Here is an 18,617-nt window from a genome sequence, read left to right as displayed (position 1 = left end):
TACATAGAAACCGGCCCAAACCGACTGCGTTGTTGCAGTCCTTTTCTGCATATCGTCTAAAAGACCTGGTCCTCCCTATGGCCAATCCACCGTGATTCTCTCTTTAACTTGACACAGTATCTCAGAAACACAGCATGAGATGCTAAAAAAGAACAGGGAGACACATCACAATGTTCAAAGATGCCCGCCTAGAGCATGTTTACACAGAACAACAATTAAAAAAGAGCGCAGACAGATGCAAGCACACATTCTGTGTGAACGACCCCTAACTCTTTTGCAATTATGTTCTTGTGTAAAACTAAGAGGTGACTAAATGAAGAGGATTTATTTTTTTTCCCCTCTGCAACATTCACAATGAAGATGACTCATGGCTGATGGCTGAAACGGTATGAAGTGATGTCTGTTTGACACACAGACCAGCAGAAAAAAGTCCAGCTAATGTCTGACTGGTTCCCACGTCAGCCGCAGGGAAAATGACCCAGCTGCGGGAACTCACCTCCCCGTCCACCTGGGCCAAGGTACCTGTCAGTCCCTGAACAATGGCTCCCCAGGAAAAGAGACAGCAGTGAGCATATGTCTAATTACTGTAGTATGGTGACTGAAATGTGTGCGTGCGTGCGTGCATGTGTTGCTGAGCAGAAAGAGATGAAGAAAACTTGGCTCATCCCATGCTGCTTAGAGGAGGCGGTTTATTTACCACAGAAAGAATATATTTGCACACTGTGGAAAGTAAACAACTAAATATAATGAAAGGGAGACAAAACAAAAGGAAGGAAAGACACAAAAAATATGGAAATCAGGGTTAAAATAAAAACAGATAAAAGAGAAAATGAGTTTTTCCACAGGTAAGAAAAAATGTGCGGGGGTAACAAAAAGCTTTGTGACTGTATGTTCAGCAACAGTGGCATGAACAGGTAATCTTGATCTCAAAAGGAAAAGTCAACACGTCACAACCTGTTTCAAGCATGGGTGTGTTCACACACTTAGACTTTGGCCCTGTTTGCACCTGGTATTAAGATTCGTCTTGGGTTATCTGATCACAAGTGGTCAGGCGAGACACATCGATGTTTGCATTAGGTGGTGATATGCATCTCAAAAGCATCTCCTGTGACCACTTGTGTTTGCATTTCGAAGGAAGAAAAGAAAAAAGCGTGAAAAAACAGCATAATTTCTCTCCAAATACTTAAACTCAACTGTAAATATGGTTCCAAGCTTTAAAACAAAATTATGCCTATGTGTGTGAAAAAAGTTTGGGAACATCCCCTCACTGTAAATGACGTGTTTGGTTCCAAGTTTATAAAAAAATGCTGGGCACATGTCCGCACTGTAAATCCCGCCTATGGTTCCAAGTTTATGAAAGAGTGGTGGGGACATGTCCCACCATATATTACGCCTATGGTTGCAAGTTTATGAAAAAGTGGTGGGAACATGTTGCACCGTATATTACGCCTATGGTTCCAAGTTTATGAAAAAGTGCTAGGGACATGTCCCACCATATAGTATGTCTATGGTTCCCAGTTTATGAAAGAATTGTGTGGACATGTCTCCACCGTAAATAACATCTATGGTTCCAAGCTTATAAAAAAGTGGTGGGGACATGTCCCATTTTATGAAAAAGTGGTGGGGACCTGTCTCCACTGTAAATTACATATATGGTTCCAAGTTTATGAAAAAGTGGTGGGGAAATGTCTCCACTGTAAATTACGTTTATAAATACAGTTTATGAAAGAGTGGTGGGGACATGTCACACCGTATATTACGCCTATGGTTCCAAGTTTATAAAAGAGTGGTGGGGACATATCTCCACCGTAAATGAAGTATATGGTTCCAAGCTTATAAAAAAGTGGTGGGAACATGTCCCACCGTATATTATGCCTATGGTTCCAAGTTTATGAAAGAGTGGTGGGGACATGTCCCACCGTATATTACACAGATTGTTCCAAGTTTATGAAAGAGTGGTGGGGACATGTCTCCACCGTAAAGGATGTCTAAGTTTCAAAGCTTATAAAAAAAGTGGTGGGGACATATCCCACCGTATATTACGGCAATGGTTCCACCGTATATTATGCCTGTGGTTCCAAGTTTATAAAAGAGTGGTGGGGACATATCTCCACCGTAAATGAAGTATATGGTTCCAAGCTTATAAAAAAGTGGTGGGAACATGTCTCACCATATATTATGCCTATGGTTCCAAGTTTATGAAAGAGTGGTGGGGACATGTCCCACCGTATATTACACAGATTGTTCCGAGTTTATGAAAGAGGGGTGGGGACATGTCTCCACCGTAAATGATGTCTATGTTTCAAAGCTTGTAAAAATGGTGGGGACATATCCCACTGTATATTACGGCAATGGTTCCACCGTATATTATGCCTATGGTTCCAAGTTTATAAAAGAGTGGTGGGGACATATCTCCACCGTAAATGAAGTATATGGTTCCAAGCTTATAAAAAAGTGGTGGGAACATGTCCCACCGTATATTATGCCTATGGTTCCAAGTTTATGAAAGAGTGGTGGGGACATGTCCCACCGTATATTACACAGATTGTTCCGAGTTTATGAAAGAGTGGTGGGGACATGTCTCCACCGTAAAGGATGTCTAAGTTTCAAAGCTTATAAAAAAAGTGGTGGGGACATATCCCACCGTATATTACGGCAATGATTCCACCGTATATTATGCCTGTGGTTGCCTCCACCATAAATGACATATATAGTTCGAAGCTTATAAAAAAGTGGTGGGGACATGTCCCACCATATATTACCATTAACCACATTTGTCACATTTTGTATGCCATAGTGAATATGTTGTTTCCTTAAAAACGTGCAACACAGAATCCAATATCCCAAACTGTCTAAAACTGAGGAATTCACAACAGAATAGCTTCTAAAATAGTACCTAATACTTAATTATATTCATTATACTCCATTATTTCAGGTGCTCAGGTTTTCAGAACAGGTTTCTCATCTTAATCTGTAATGTTTTATTCATGTTTAATTTACTGTAAATAGTTTGTAAATTTTTCAAAATATGTGGTTAAAATTTGGTCTGTTACAGTTTGATACATGTTTTTGTTGCTTTGCACATTACTGTCTACTAAAATTGTATTTTATAAAATTATATACCATTTCAGTTAGAGTAAAATTGACTAAAAATAATGAATATTACATGTGGTTGGGACATGTCCCCATAGTAAATGAGGCCAGTGGTACCAAGCTTATGAAACAGTAGTGGGGACATGTCCCCACCATACATGACTCCTATGTTTTATATACAAATACATATTTTCATTTTTATTTAGTTTGTTTTGATGGTCTTGACAAAGTCACAGCGTTTGGTTTCAGTACCAAAAACTATGCAGTACTCAACGTATTCTTCACCTGTCCCGGGACAAATATTACCCTAAGAAAACAGAAGGGTTAAAAGCTTTCAGACAGATGCAGCCTGCCCTCCAGCAGCTATACACTTTACCGCTTTTAAAAGGGTAACTAAGAAAATGAAATGCTGGTCTCAGAAATACCAAATATGTTTATGGAATCCTGAAAAGGAAGCCAAAGAAGTATCAACACAAATGTATTAATGTGTTTGCCAAGTGAGCAAATGTAAAACATTTTAAGGTACTGAATGCAACTGATTAAAAATATAAACAAAATGTTGTTTTACAGGGGGAAAAAAATGTGTGGGTTTGAATCCTTTTTAACCATTCTGACAGACATGATATTTTGATTTGCTTAAAACAGCCTGAACAAATTAGCCAAAAATAAGAGTGCTGCTCTCCAGATTTAGTTTGGTATATTTCTTAATAAATCAGTATCAACAATACATCACAAGAAAACCCGTAAATGAGATCTCTTTTATATCTCAAATGTTTCTCCTAAACATCAGGGATTAAATGGAGAGCAAATGGAGAGACTTTTGCTTAAGTCCCCTGCTTATAAGAATTTTCTACTGATGTGTCTCCTCCAGAGTTTCAGAAGAGATCTCAACAATGTCTCAAACTGTGCTCAGATTTGCCAAGATACCGAAGTCAGCAATTAAAGTCAATAATTCCTATTTTGAACTGAAACATTTCTCATTAAATTCTTACAAGACCAAATCAATTATGCTAGCCAGGTTTAATTTATAGCTCCATCTAGGGGTTCAGTGTTTGGCCAGTAAGCATCGGCAGTTAGCCCCTGCTGGTAGATGCTGTTACTACACCATTCTGGGAGCAAAAACCATCTTTCCATATTAGACAAAGTTTTTGTGGTAAATCCAAAGGGACAACAAAATGAATAAAACAGTGAAACTGGCATCTTTTCATCCAGAGTTGTTACCTAGCTAAACAGCTGCTGCTAGTTCTCACATTATGATGCAAATGTACAACAGTTCCAACTCAAAAGTACAATGTGCAAGAAACCAGCAGGGATAGGTGGAGGGGGGTAGAATCGAACTCAGTTTGGACAAAGCAATCGAACTAAGTGTGAAAGACAGAGAACCACTGCACAATCAGGCAGCTCATGTCCAGATTTGTCCATGAATCTAAAGAAATTGGCATTCTCTGATTAAAAAAATGCTGCACTCTCATTTGCACTATATGCTTTTCAATTATCACCACCGTGAATGGAACGTGACCAGGCTGCCTTGAACAACTTCACCGAGGACAAATGCAAGATTAAACACAAACTGTAATGATCAACCGTGACTCTTATACAAAGAGCATGACAAAACACCTGAGAGTGATTTGGAAATATGGTGAGGGCGTGAAGTGCCCTTGTGAATTGTGTTTGGTGAGCATGAAGTCATGAAGTTTGCCATGGCCCTGGGTTCAAAGCAGAGGCACTAAAAGTGATGAGGTTTACTATTATAATAGTGTTACACAGACAGGAACATCAGCTCATATCTTGATTTTTCCAGCCGCTTCTTTTGGTGTTAACCAGTAAGAGCTTTAAAGAAAAATGCGGGGCCTGGGTAGCTCAGTGGTAAAAGACGCTGGCTACCACCCCTGGAGTTCACTAGTTTGAATCCCAGGGTGTGCTGAGTGACTCCAGCCAGGTCTCCTAAGCAACCAAATTGGCACGGTTGCTAGGGAGGGTAGAGTCTCATGGGGTAACCTCCTCGTGGTTGCTATAATGTGGTTCGTTCTTGGTGGGGCGCGTGATGTGTTGAGCGTGGATGCCGCGGTGGGTGGCTATGTCTCCGTGGCAACCCGCTTAACAAGCCACGTGATAAGATGCGTGGACTGATGGTCTCAGACGCGGAGGCAACTGGGATTCATCCTCCACCACCCGAATTGAGGCAAATCACTACGCGACCACGAGGACTTAAGCACACTGGGAATTGGGCATTCCAAATTGGGTGAAAAAAAAAAAAAAAATGCGACAGCTTTTTTTTACCATATCACGTAGTGTGTGTGAACAACCCATCCAGTCAGATTTGATGCAGATTGAACCATTGCATACTGAGTTATGTAGCAAAGTTTGCAGCAGTGTTACGTCCCGATGTAATACAGTCAACGGGCATGCATATTTTATTAATTACAACATAACCCAAACCCTAAATCCAACCATCAGTGAATCTTAGAGTGAAAAAACAATCTCCGGTTCACTGATTATGTGAAACGCTATTACTCACGGAATGCGCTATTTTGCTACAGGAAAAGGAAAACGCGTTTGAATTAATACTAAAAAAAAAAGTCTGATAGGAGATGGCTCTTGTCAGTAACTCGGCAGAATGGGGTTGATTTTTAGGGTACCAGAAAATTCAGTATGTTGATTTCCAGTGTGATCATGTTGAAATGAATCAGTGGCGATTTCTCAGGGCCAGCAAAGCCTTCTCTGCTGGCCTAACATACCAAATACATTTTTTATCCTTTCATTCTCAATCACCTTTTTGCCTATGTATTTTTAACCACTTTCCACTCTTAATAAATCTACAAACAAATAGAGAAAAACAAAAAGTTTATCCAATTACAACTGTTTCACAAATCGCATGCCCAAAGCAGCACGTGAGTTTGAGCTCCACTCCCTCAGGCCTTCAGAATTTCTACAGAATCCCTCAACAGTGCAAATGAATGAGCAACTAAAGTCAGATTGTCAGATTCATCAGCCAATCAGATTGATTTATTTGTTCTTGGTGGGTGTGATCTTTAGGATATGTCCCGGTCAAGGCCTTCTAGCTGCCCATGAGAGACGCAATCACACTTTAAGTGATATACGTTATTTGAAAGCAAAGAGTGTGAGATCTTGCTGACGAGTCAGCTGTCACTGCCACATCACCACTGAGAAAGATATCCTTATGGATTTAAAAACAGGAGATGTTCTGCATGACCTTGTGATTGCTTAATTTATTAAACAGGAAAGGAGGACTGATTTTCACTTCAAGCAAATTGGTAAGTGCTTTTTGCATTGTTATAGCAACATCAGGAGTTTTCTAAGTGTAAATTAGGCTGCTGGAGCATTCAGTGTAGGATCAAGTTTTGAAAAGTAGTGCTGCGTTCCATTCAACTCGGAGAGTCGGATTTCACAACTTCCTACTTGGAAAAGTGCAATGGAATGCATCTTAAAGTCAGAATTACAACTTGCAGGCTCGTGCAGAAATTCTCAACTCTGATTTCGCCGAGATGCAGGGGCATGATGTCACACAAACATGTCGACACTCAGGGAGATATACAAAGTAAGTAATAAACATTCACTTTATTAAGTAATATCGATAAATGAGTTCATTTCCACATTACATGATATTAAAACTTGTTTAACAAATGCCTGCAGAAACAGGTGTATAAAACATTATAATCTCTTTTGATAATCGTACACCTGAAGCACAAATGCTAGCACTGCAGCACTGTTTATGAGTTGGGCTGCTAGGAGACATCTCAAATGTTAGTCAAACCCCTGCTAAGCTAACGGGAGCTTTGCAATTCTGTATATCAGGGAATGAAATGCATTTATGGTCTGAGATATCAAGTATGAATATCCTCATCCAACTTGAATGGAACGCAGCATAACCGTGTACCCTGACGAAACGAAATTTATTGCAAGCAACATTTAAATCGCAAATATTATTAGATAGATTTTTCCATGAATTATAAACCTCCTTGGTAGATTCATATGAAAAATTATTATTTTTGAATGTCTGATCGGAAGATGTTCATTTCATAAAACCAGTCATGCTGCAGTTAAAATTAGGCTTGCTTGAGCATTAAGTGTCGTTTCAAGTTCTGGCTTTCGTGCGTGGATGTGTTTTTAAAATGTCAATTGGTATTACTAGTTAGCTGCGAAATAATGTATAATGCCCAAAGGCATAGGGTGTCTTATTCATTGTGAAACTGTGTTTTCTTAATGGCATGAATCACACTGAAGGCCTAGACTTTAAATGCATGGCCCGCCACTGAAACTAATTCCCTATCAACATCATCATATAAGCACATCATGCCCGTGGCTTGGGGAAGGCTAAGCTTTTCAAAGCCTTACACAACCTCCGCCTATGAGCAACATCATCCATACAAATAAACACAATTTACACATATTATTTTGTTCTCTTTCCTTACAAACAAACTTAATGAGTTAAGCAAATTAAAAAAAAAAGAAAGAAAACAAATCACAAAATTAGTTAATTTATTTTTTAGTAGTCTTTATTATAATTATTTTTATCTTTTTACAGCCCTAATGTTTTTACATTTGTAATAGAGGTTTAATAAAGCGAAATGGAAATCTTTCCAAATACCCCCTGGAACACGCTTCACTACCCCCTGGGGTACATGTAAGATTACTTAGCAAGACAGATCATGTTATCCTTAGATAACTGCACTCGGAGATGAATAGGATAAATAAATTTGTTGCAAATGCCAGTGTCTAACTCTGCGCTTACAACTAGGACAATTATCGCATCATATATGTCTATCATGCAAGTAACAAGTCTATATATCTTCTTCAGCTTTGAGTGCAATTATCAACAGATGCCACGCTCAAGGTGGAAAATTGTCACATCCAGTGAAATGACAAAAGAGCCTATTACAGGGGATGTAATACAATTACAGCAAGTAGAAAAGCCTGGCTAACTCATTTAGAAACCTGAAAAAACAATCTTAGTTACAAGGCATGTTTAGATTCTAGAGAGCACTGACAAGTCACCTATAATGCCACACTAAATAGTTTAGTTAAACAGTTAAAACGGCCTCGCCCATTTTGAAAATGAGACTAATATTTCACATAGACATTCCTGTAAATGTTGGTACACACTCAAGATAATCCATTTGTAATAAACAGCTAAAAATTTAAAGGGACAGTTCAAATATTTACATTTACTCATTCTCATGTTGTTCCAAACATGTATGACTCTTATTCATCAGTGGAACACAAAAGGAGAAGGCTGATTAATATAGACTAAAAGCCTCAAGGCTGGTTTGTACTTCTGTGTCGAACCTACGCCCTAAGCTCTCTGTTGGTCAGGTTTGCATTTATAGTTCTGCCTTGGTGGGTCTGCATTGTTTTGTGAGTATACACAGCCACAGTGCTAGTGTATTGAAAGAAAATGACTTTATTTCCAAAATAATTATACATTACAAAAACAAAAGCAATGTAATTAGTGGATTCAAAAGTATTTAATACATTTTTGTAGCATTAAAAATGAGTTGATCATTGAAAACAATACTCCGGAGTCTAAAGACAATATGATATGATGCATAGCTCTTAAAATAATCTTGGAGAAAATGCGACACTACCTCAGTTATCTTTTTGTCATCCTGGGGCACAGTCTCTGGTTCCAAAATGGACCAATCACAGCTGTTGTGGTCTGCGTTGACACGAAACAGTTACATTTTTGGAGAGTTGCAACTCAGGCTACGGCTCACGTTATGCCATTACCGCCGTAGCTACGCATAGGTTAGACACAAGTATAAATCTCACTTTAGCCATTTGTTTTATTTTATGAAAAAAGATGCAATGAAAGCCATTGACTGAGGCTGCATTCTGTTTAACATCTTTTGCATTCCTCAGAAGAAAAAAAAAATCATAGGAATTTGGAACAATGTGAGGGTGAGCAAATGAAGACAGAATTTACATTTTTGTGTGAACTTTACCTTTAATCAGGACGTATCCAACATTCCAGACTTCCTCTGAGGACAGCTAAGACATTCACATTAGAACAGATGGAGAAAACCTACTCAAAACTAATCAGGGATTAATTATGCTGAAAAGATGCTTTAATCGATGACTTGCCAGTCTCTGAATTACATCCTCTCTCATACATTGGTGCACTTTTATTGCTCTGCACAAGACTTAGTGATTTTAAGCTTGATAGAAAAAGGCTTCTTTTACCACTCAAAGCTCTCAATTGCTATGCTGCCACCACATTACAATAAAAGACGTGTTACTGTGAAAAAGGGGCTATTGAACTTTCATCAAAGGTTCTTCTCTCAGTGATGGGTACAGTACAGTATTGGCCTTGTTTTCAGAATCACAATGAGCTTTATTGCCAAGTATGCTTGCACATACATACACACACACACACACATATATATATATATATATATATATATATATATATATATATATATATATATATATATATACACACACACACACAGACACACACACACACACACACACACACACACATATATATATATATATATATATATACATATATATATATATATATATATATATATATATATATATATATATATATATATATATATATATATATATACACATACACACACATATATACATATATATACATACATATACATACACACATACATACTCTTAATCAAATATATTATCTGTCTTCTTGGATTTTAGCACATCTAAAATGTCCTCTTTAGAGCTCCAACTGCAAAGTATTTTTTTAAAGGCCATCGCAGTAAAATCTTGTTTTCCTGGCAGATTTTTTCTTTTTCATTATTTTTTTATTTTTTTAATTCATGGGAAAACAGCAGATGCCCCTGTGGGATATTAATTATTCTAACGACATGTTTTAACAACATTTCTGAGGTCCTAAAAAGTTGTTGTCAACAAGGTCATGTCTTCACATTCACATGAAACATAGACCAAATTCTGAGTGTTCATTATGTGATATCCATTTTTGGACTGTGCTTATAAGTAAATGTATGATGTTAAAGAAAAAAAAAAAAAACTTAATTAAAACTTTTGAGGAACACAACGAGCCATTTGATTCAACCCTCATTTCCATGACAACAAACAAGGATCCCTTTCCATCACGCACATGAATAAAAGTGAAAGTCATTTACATTGCTTCACACACTGAGCAATGTGATTTAGGGAATCTGGATCAAAGTCTGGTGTTTTCACTTAGACCTTATTCAGATATGCACGCCAAATAGATTAAATGAGCTGGGGACTTCAATAAACATTTTGAATCCTTTTGCAAGTCTGGTACAAGTCTCTTTGACTCAGCAGATTAGACTGAAAAGTTCCAGGCAGGCACATGCAGTGATGGGATCTGATGGGTTCACAGGCAGCTGTCACAGAGATCAAAGAAGAAAAGAGACAAAAGTAGACAGAGAATCACCCTGATCTTGGAACCTCTGGCACCCTGATCTCAGTCTTTGCAGATAACATTTTAAGTTAGTGTTCAAACTTTTCTTAGTAGAACTTAAATCTAAAACAGATAATAATCATACATTTGTTTTAATTAAATCACATTTGTAGTCAACCAATATGGGATTTTTAATGGCCGATGCCAATACCGATAGAGCAGGGTGAGCAAAAGCAGACACATTTCTGATATATACTTAAATATAATAAAGCATACAAGATTTACACAAAAATTTTCCTCAAAATTCACTAAAAATGTTTGAAAACAGAAAATGCAAACTATCCATTAACAAGGCTATTGATAGATTTCGGAACTGATATTAGATGACATGACCACGACTGTTAAGCAGCCAATTAAAGGGGTCATGACATGCCATTTTTATTATTTTAATATGTTCCTTTAGGTTCACTTATTATATTAGTAAAGTTTTTGCACACACAAAAAAGTCATATATTTGTAAAACAAGATAATTTTCCACCCTCATTCTGACCCTCTATCAGAAACGCTAGTTTTGGTTCTGCTTCTCCTTTAAGACATGGCACTACACTCCCACTCTTATGATTGGCTCTCTGCTCTTGATTGACCTACTCTCTCTTTTCTATCTTACTGCTCACCGCTACTGGGCGGGCTACAAAAGTGATAAACCTAAGTAGGCATTGATCTGTTGTTGTTGAGGCGGTTAGATACAAATGTCTGCCACAGTGTGACATCACAATGTGGAGAGAACAAGTTGTTTTGGCAGCTTGGTTTCAACAAACACTCTTTCTACAGTGAGGAGGAAGTTCTGAAAATGCTGAGTTTGCTGTCCTTTTCTGCATACCACTGCCCCCTTCGGCATATCACGGCGCCGTTTTGTGGCCCATTCTGCTTAATGCAGCGGCCCTCAGTCCGGGGGGTGGGGTGTGTCACTGTCCTTTTCTGCATACCGCTGCCCCCTTCGGCATAAGGCCCATTTCAGCTTATCACGGCCCATTTGGCCCCGTTTCGCAGCCGGCCCTTCAGGAAAAGTCCCGGTTCTCCCGATGGCCAGTCCACCCCGATATACTGTATTGGTCTCACTACCTTTCAGGTGCATTGCAACGAAAATTAAATAACAAATAAGGTTTTTATAGTAACTGTTTAAGTAATAAATAATGCAGTGAACATAAAATAGGAAACACCATTTGTCAGTTATGTTTCAATTAATGACTGATGTGGCAGTTCTCTAGTGTTTTCAAGCAGCACTACATAATGCACCTGGACAATGACAGCACTGCCTGGGGTGCTGACTCTATAAATGGGCATGTCTGTTATCTACTTTGCAAAAGAGAACATGTATTGACTAAAATCTTATTCCCTAACCAAGAATCAATGTGCATTGAGAGGCTCTTGCTCATGTTATCAAGAAAGGTACATTGATTGAACTGTGGTCAGCAACAGGTGGCTATGTTCTTTTACAGTGCAATTGACGGGTTACATATACAGTATTTGACTTGGGCCACCATCAGCAATGCCCTAGCAATTCATCTAGCAATGCCTATAGCAACCACTCAGCATCAAGCTGGATATTTCTACACAGGCAAGTAGGCTATTCATATTTTCTTAGGGAAATATAATTTACAAAACACTCATTTTTGTTTTTATTAACATTTTTCATACCATCCCAACTTTTTCAGAATTGGGGTTGTGTGTGTGTATATATATATATATATACAGTTGTGCTCAAAAGTTTGCATACCCTGGCAGAAATTGTGAAATTTTGGCATTGATTTTGAAAAATCTTTTATTTTATTTAAGGATAGTGATCATATGAAGCCATTTATTATCACATAGTTGTTTGGCTCCTTTTTAAATCATAATGGTAACTGAAATCACCCAAATCAAATCAAAAGTTTACATACCCTTAAATGTTTGGCCTTGTTACAGACACAACTATGTGATAATAAATGGCTTCATATGATCACTATCCGTAAATAAAAGACATCAATAAAATCAATGGCAAAATTTCACAATTTCTTTGCCAGGGTATGCAAACTTTTGAGCACAACTGTATATATATACTGTACATATAAAATAAAAACAAAAATGAGTGTTTTGTAAATTATATTCACCCTTTGCTATATTGAAAGCTCTACAACTACACATTATATAATGTTTTACCCTGTGAATTTCATTGTTTTGTTTTTTGTTTTTTGTTTTTTAATGTACAGTCATTTTAAATCAGATGATTGCAACATGCTCCAAATAAGCTGGGACTGTCGAGTGTTTACCACTGTGAAAAATCACCATTTCTTCTAATAAAACCTATTAAGCATTTGGGCACTGAAGACTCATGTTTGTTTAGTTTAGAAAGTGGAATTTTCCCCCATTCATCCATTATGTAGGTCTTTAGCTGCACAGTTGTACAGGGTCTTCATTGCCGTATGATGTGCTTCATAATGCCCCACACATTCTCAATTGGAGACAGGTCAGAACTGCAGGCAGGCCAATCTAGCACCCACACTCTCTGCTTACACAGCCATGCACTTGAAATCCAGGCAGTATGTGGTTTGAAGTTGTCCTGCTGGAAAATACAGGGACATTCCTGGAAAAGACGGTGCTAGATGGCAGTATGTGTTTCTTTAAAAATTTTACATATCTGTCTGCATTCATGGTGTTCTCACAGATGTGCGACAATCAAATGTGGACTCTTCAGACCAAAAAACGTTCCATCTAAGATGAGACCGAGCCCAGAGAAGTCGGCAGCGCTTCTGGACAGTGTTGATGTAGGGCTTCTGCTTTGCATAGAAAAGTCTTAACTTGCATCTGTGGATGCAGTGGCGAGTGATGTTGACTAACAAAGGTTTACTTAAGTTATCCCAAGCCCATGTTCATGATATCCATTACAGATGAATGTAGTTTTTTAAGACAGTGACGTCTGAGGGATCAGAGATCACACGCATTCAGAAATGGTTTTCATCTTGCCCTTTACGCACCAAGATTTGACCAGATTCCTTTAATCTTTTAACTATATTGTGCCCTGTAGAGGGTGAAATGCCCAAAATCCTTCCAATTTGTCTTTGGGGAACATTGTCCTCAAAGTGCTGGATTATTTGCTAAAGCATCTGTTGGCAAATTGACGAGTCTTAAACGATCCTTGCTCTTGAAGGACTAAGCTGTTTTTAGAGGCTCCTTATATAGTATATAGTATTATGACACAATTGCCCCACCTGTTTAACATTTTCTGTTTCACATCGCCTTGTTATTTTAACTCGTCAAATTGTTATTAGTCTTAAATTGCCCCAGTCTCAACTTTTTTGGCGCGTGTAGCAATCATCTGATTTGAACTGTTTATCTGTTTTGATGCAGCGTTTCATTAACACAAAAATAAAGCCTAAACCTAAGCTTACCTATAACACTATCTTTTGCTTTTTGTAAGCACTGGTATTTCCTTAAGGCAATCATGTTAGATTAAGTGTCTGGCTCAAGGGCACAATGGTGATAATGAATCTCCTCTTAAAGCAATAGTCCATCCAAAAATTAAAATTCTCTCATCATTTACTCACCCTCATGCCATCTCAGATTTGTATTACTTTCTTTCTTCTGCAGAACACAAACGAAGATATTCATAAGAATATCTCAACTCTTTTGGTCCTTAAATACAAGTGAATGGTGACCAGACCTTTGAAACTCCAAAAATCACATAAAGGCCACATAAAAATAATCCATAAGACTCCAGTGGTTAAATCCCTATCTTCAGAAGTGATATGATAAGTGTGGGTGAGAAACAGATCAATATACTTAAAGGTGTCATGACATGAGGAATCAATTTTCCTTGATCTTTTGACATATAAGAGGCCATTGTACTATGAAAACATACAGTAAAAAAAAAAAAAAAAAAAAGAGCATATTTTAAACCAAGCTGCAAAAAAGGCTCGTTTGGAATTCGTGGAACTTGTGACATCACAAAGACCAAATACATCTACATATGCAATGCCTATTTTTCGTCATTGCACCCTTGGCCCAGCCAGTCAGTCAGTCAGTAAGTCAGGTGAAGAGGAGAAAGATGGGGCCTGTCATGGGAGAGTCATCCAAAGTGGATTTACACTGGACACCTTCAAGTGCCTGTATGGATTTACATGTTTTTCTACATAAACATGCACACAGATGTCTTTGACCGCTTGATACATATCTCGGGCCAATTTTAAAAGAGACGGTGTCAAGTTACAACTCTGAAAAGGATAAGCTCTCTGTCGTTCAGCTGCTGCCTCGCATTCTTTCGCCCATCTGCGCTATTTTTAGTTGTTGGTGTATGAAAACATGATGGAATGATACTGGAAACTGGATGTGTCTTCAGCATATTTTTGAGTGGTTTATATGTTCGGCTCATATCATACCACTCATAATATGATTCAAGCTTTGCAAAGGAACTGTTATTGAAGGATGTGTCAGTTAAAAACACTTGGATGCGATCGCAAAAATATTCATATGTCATGACTGTGTGATAGTTTATGGTGCTGACACCCTGTTTACATCGGGTGCGTCCATTGACACGACACAATGCAACGGCTTTAGGCTGTCTACACCGGGTGCATCGACACAAAATTTCGAAACCATGTTTTTGTGTTGTTGGCAGTAGTAGCGCCAGTGCGTGCAGCGTGAAATGGAACGGGACATCTGATAACTGTCGGCGCAATGCGACACGCCGCAATGGCATCATTGATTATAATGGGCAACTCTCACGTCCAGTGTAGACAGGGTGTGAGTGTTAACAGTTGTGCTTGAGATGAACAGTTTCATATATTTGGATGCAATATGTTGGGTTTTATGAGTAAACCCTGACATTTACTTTTATAATGTTTTGGTGCTTATTCATTTTCTTCCGTTTGAGTTTCAAAAATGACTCTATTCGAGGGGCAGAAGGATGCCAGCCAATCATAACAGTGGGCGTTTACGTTTAAGTTTTAAGGAGGCACTTATGCCAAAACCTAACCTTTCAGTCAGAGGGCCAGAGACATAAATTATGGCTGTTTTGGTGCAAAAAAACTTTACTAACATTATCAGTGGATCTCAGGGAAGACTATAAAAAACATGTCACGGCTCCGGTGAGTTTGTTGGTTGGTTCTGTTTTTTTTTTATTTTTTATTTCTCTCCCTCATGTTTCGCAGGCACTGCCAGCATGCATGTTCAGTGTTTCCATAGGAACACTGATTGTTCATGCCACTGAACAATGATGCCACTAATTAGTGTGCTAGCAGCACCTGGTTCTCCACTGATTCACTCCCTACTTAATCCCTTCACATTGTCTGAATATTTGCTAGATTGATGTTTGGTGTGAAGTAACTTACCTCACTATCTCTGCCTAGTTGGTCCTGTCTCGTGTTTCTGTTTGGTTGCCCGTCTCTGCCCACGTGTCGGAAGTGTGTTTGCCTTCCAGTTTGCTGTGCGCTGGTTCTCTGCACCTCACTACGCTTCAATGGAGGATTCCTCATGAATCTGCTCCTGCTCTTAACTCTGCTGTCTCCCCTGTCCAGTCTGGTGTTTCGTTGCAGGATAAACCAGCAGATTTATCCGGAGTACCTTTGACATACCATGACTTGAGGGCAGTGTTCAGCCGGTCCCGCGCTGCGACCCTTCCTCCTCAGCGCCCGTACGACTGTGCGATTGAATTGCTTCCTGGCACTCCACCTCCTCGGGGGCGGCTGTATTCACTCTCAGCTCCCGAGAGGGAGGCCATAAACAGGTATATCAATGATTCTCTGGCAGTCGGTCTAATCTGCCCTTCCTCATCGATGGCAGGGTCAGGGTTCTACTTTATAGAGAAGAAGGAAGGCTTGCTTAGACCCTGTATAGATTATTGGGGGCTGATTGACATCACGGTAAAGAATCATTATCCTTTGCCATCGATGTCCTCAGCTTTTGAACTCTTGTAAGGAGCGTCCATCTTTACGAAGTTGGACCTATGTAATGCTTATCACTTTGTACGGATCAGGAAGGGGGATGAGTGGGAGACAGCTTTTAACACCCATAGTGGGCACTTTGAATATTTGGTCATGCCTTTCGGTTTGGTCAACGCCCCCGCCGTCTTCCAGGGGCTTGTAAATGACGTGTTCATGGACATGGTTGATCCTTTTGTGTTTATCTTGATGATATCCTGATCTTCTCCCAGAATATCCAGGACCATGTTCAGCACGTCAGGCAGGTGCTTCAGCGACTGCTAGAGAATCAGCTGTTTGTCAATGCGGAGAAGTGCACTTTTCATGCACAGTCGGTTCTGTTCCTGGGGTTCATCGTTTTATCTGAGAGGGTGCGCATAGACCCTGCCAAGGTCAGAGCCATCTCCAATTGGCCAACCCCAGATTATCGCAAGGCTTTGCAGAGGTTTCTGGGGTTCACTAATTTCTATCGTAAATTTATTCGGAATTACAGCCAACTCGCCATGCCTCTGACGGATCTCACCTCCATCCGCACTGATTTTTGTTGGTCCCTGCAGGCATAGGCCATGTTTTCTGAATTAAAGAAGCGGTTTTCTTTCACACCTATCCTAGTAACTCAGGAGAGTGATTGCCAGTCTGCTGTGTGCTGGTTCTCTGCACCTCAATATGCTTCAGTGGAGGATTCCTCATGAATCTGCTCCTGACTACCACAACACACACACTCGCCTACAAACACACTATTCACGTAGTCCTCACAGATCTGCCCACTGCACGGCCATGGCGTGTACACATCCACGAGCTTCTCTCCCTGCTACTGAAGCCGGTGCCGGGTTCTCCATTCTTCGCCAGCACAGTTTAAGTTGCTATTTATTGTTAATAAATCCTTTGAACTGTTCCTCTGCTCTTGGGTTTCTTTGTCTCGCTCTATGACAAAAGAGCATTTCATGACCCCCTTAAAGTCACACCGCGTAACTTTGTTCTCTCTAGTGACATCTGTGTTTGAAACTTGCAAGCAATTTACGGAAGACCACACTGAGTGACTGAGTCTTATTAAAGCACTGCTCTTCTGGAGGATGAATGTAATGATTTGAGCTTACCTGGACATCCCCTGTGTGATCATGACTAGAAGATATTCAGAAACGGAGTCATAACGTACTATTTTCATGTTGATATTATGTTTAATATCAATTAAACAATTAAACACTTAAAACTGAAGTATTACTTGCTTTGGTGAAGATAAAAAACACTCCTATTTACGTATTTTGAATAAATGAATTTTACACTTATAGCACTTTTCTGATACTACACTTAAAGCACTTTTACAGAACAATCACCTCAAACACTACCAATATATTTTAATATTGTTCAAGTGTTTTATCTTCAATTAATATTTGTATTGTCCTACACTCATCAATTTAAGAGGTGAAACTTGTGATATGGTTGATACGAGTTCAATGCAAGACTTTATTAATTTTTATATTATATCGTACAGCCTCAGTTGATAATGCAAGTGAACTGTCATACTACAATGGTATGTCTATGCAATGCACAAAATAACACTATAAACTAAAACATAAAACAAGGATTCAGTAATGATGGAGATAAAATCTACTTTATTAAACATGGAAATAATATGCTTAGATGTGCAATAAAACAGTTACAAGAAGTCAGTTTCAGAAGTCATAAATATTAATAAACATTAGTAAACATAGTCACAGTATCTTCCCCTGACAACACAGACACATCACAATCGGTTAACACACGAGTAATGTTCGATTCATACAAGCATGACAAGCAATATTAGCTTCAACAACCATACCAGACAACATATCCAAGCATTATAGCAGGTAAACAACTTTGCCAAATGGATAACAGATATATATTATGCAATGCTGAACTGAACTGTGTGAGTGTGATTGACTGAACTGAATGTACTTTTTCTCCTGCCAGAACATGAGGTTCTTCTTTCTTGTGTTTACAGACATGAAGTGATGTCTCATGGATGTACGTCATAAGCCAGTGACTTTGCACCAAATCCGATCCAAAAGTTCAAAATACGAATACGTTTTATAAGCTTACCAGAGTGAATCGGGGTACGGTAAGGACATTGTTTTGAACAATGATTGTTTATATACTCAATCAATAATGGCAATTTGTTCATTTTTAACCAAAAAATCTCATGC

The sequence above is a fragment of the Myxocyprinus asiaticus genome, chromosome 24 (assembly GCF_019703515.2).
Source record: "Myxocyprinus asiaticus isolate MX2 ecotype Aquarium Trade chromosome 24, UBuf_Myxa_2, whole genome shotgun sequence".
In the NCBI taxonomy this organism is placed as follows: Eukaryota; Metazoa; Chordata; class Actinopteri; order Cypriniformes; family Catostomidae; genus Myxocyprinus; species Myxocyprinus asiaticus.
Note: the sequence above shows the minus strand (reverse complement) of the source record.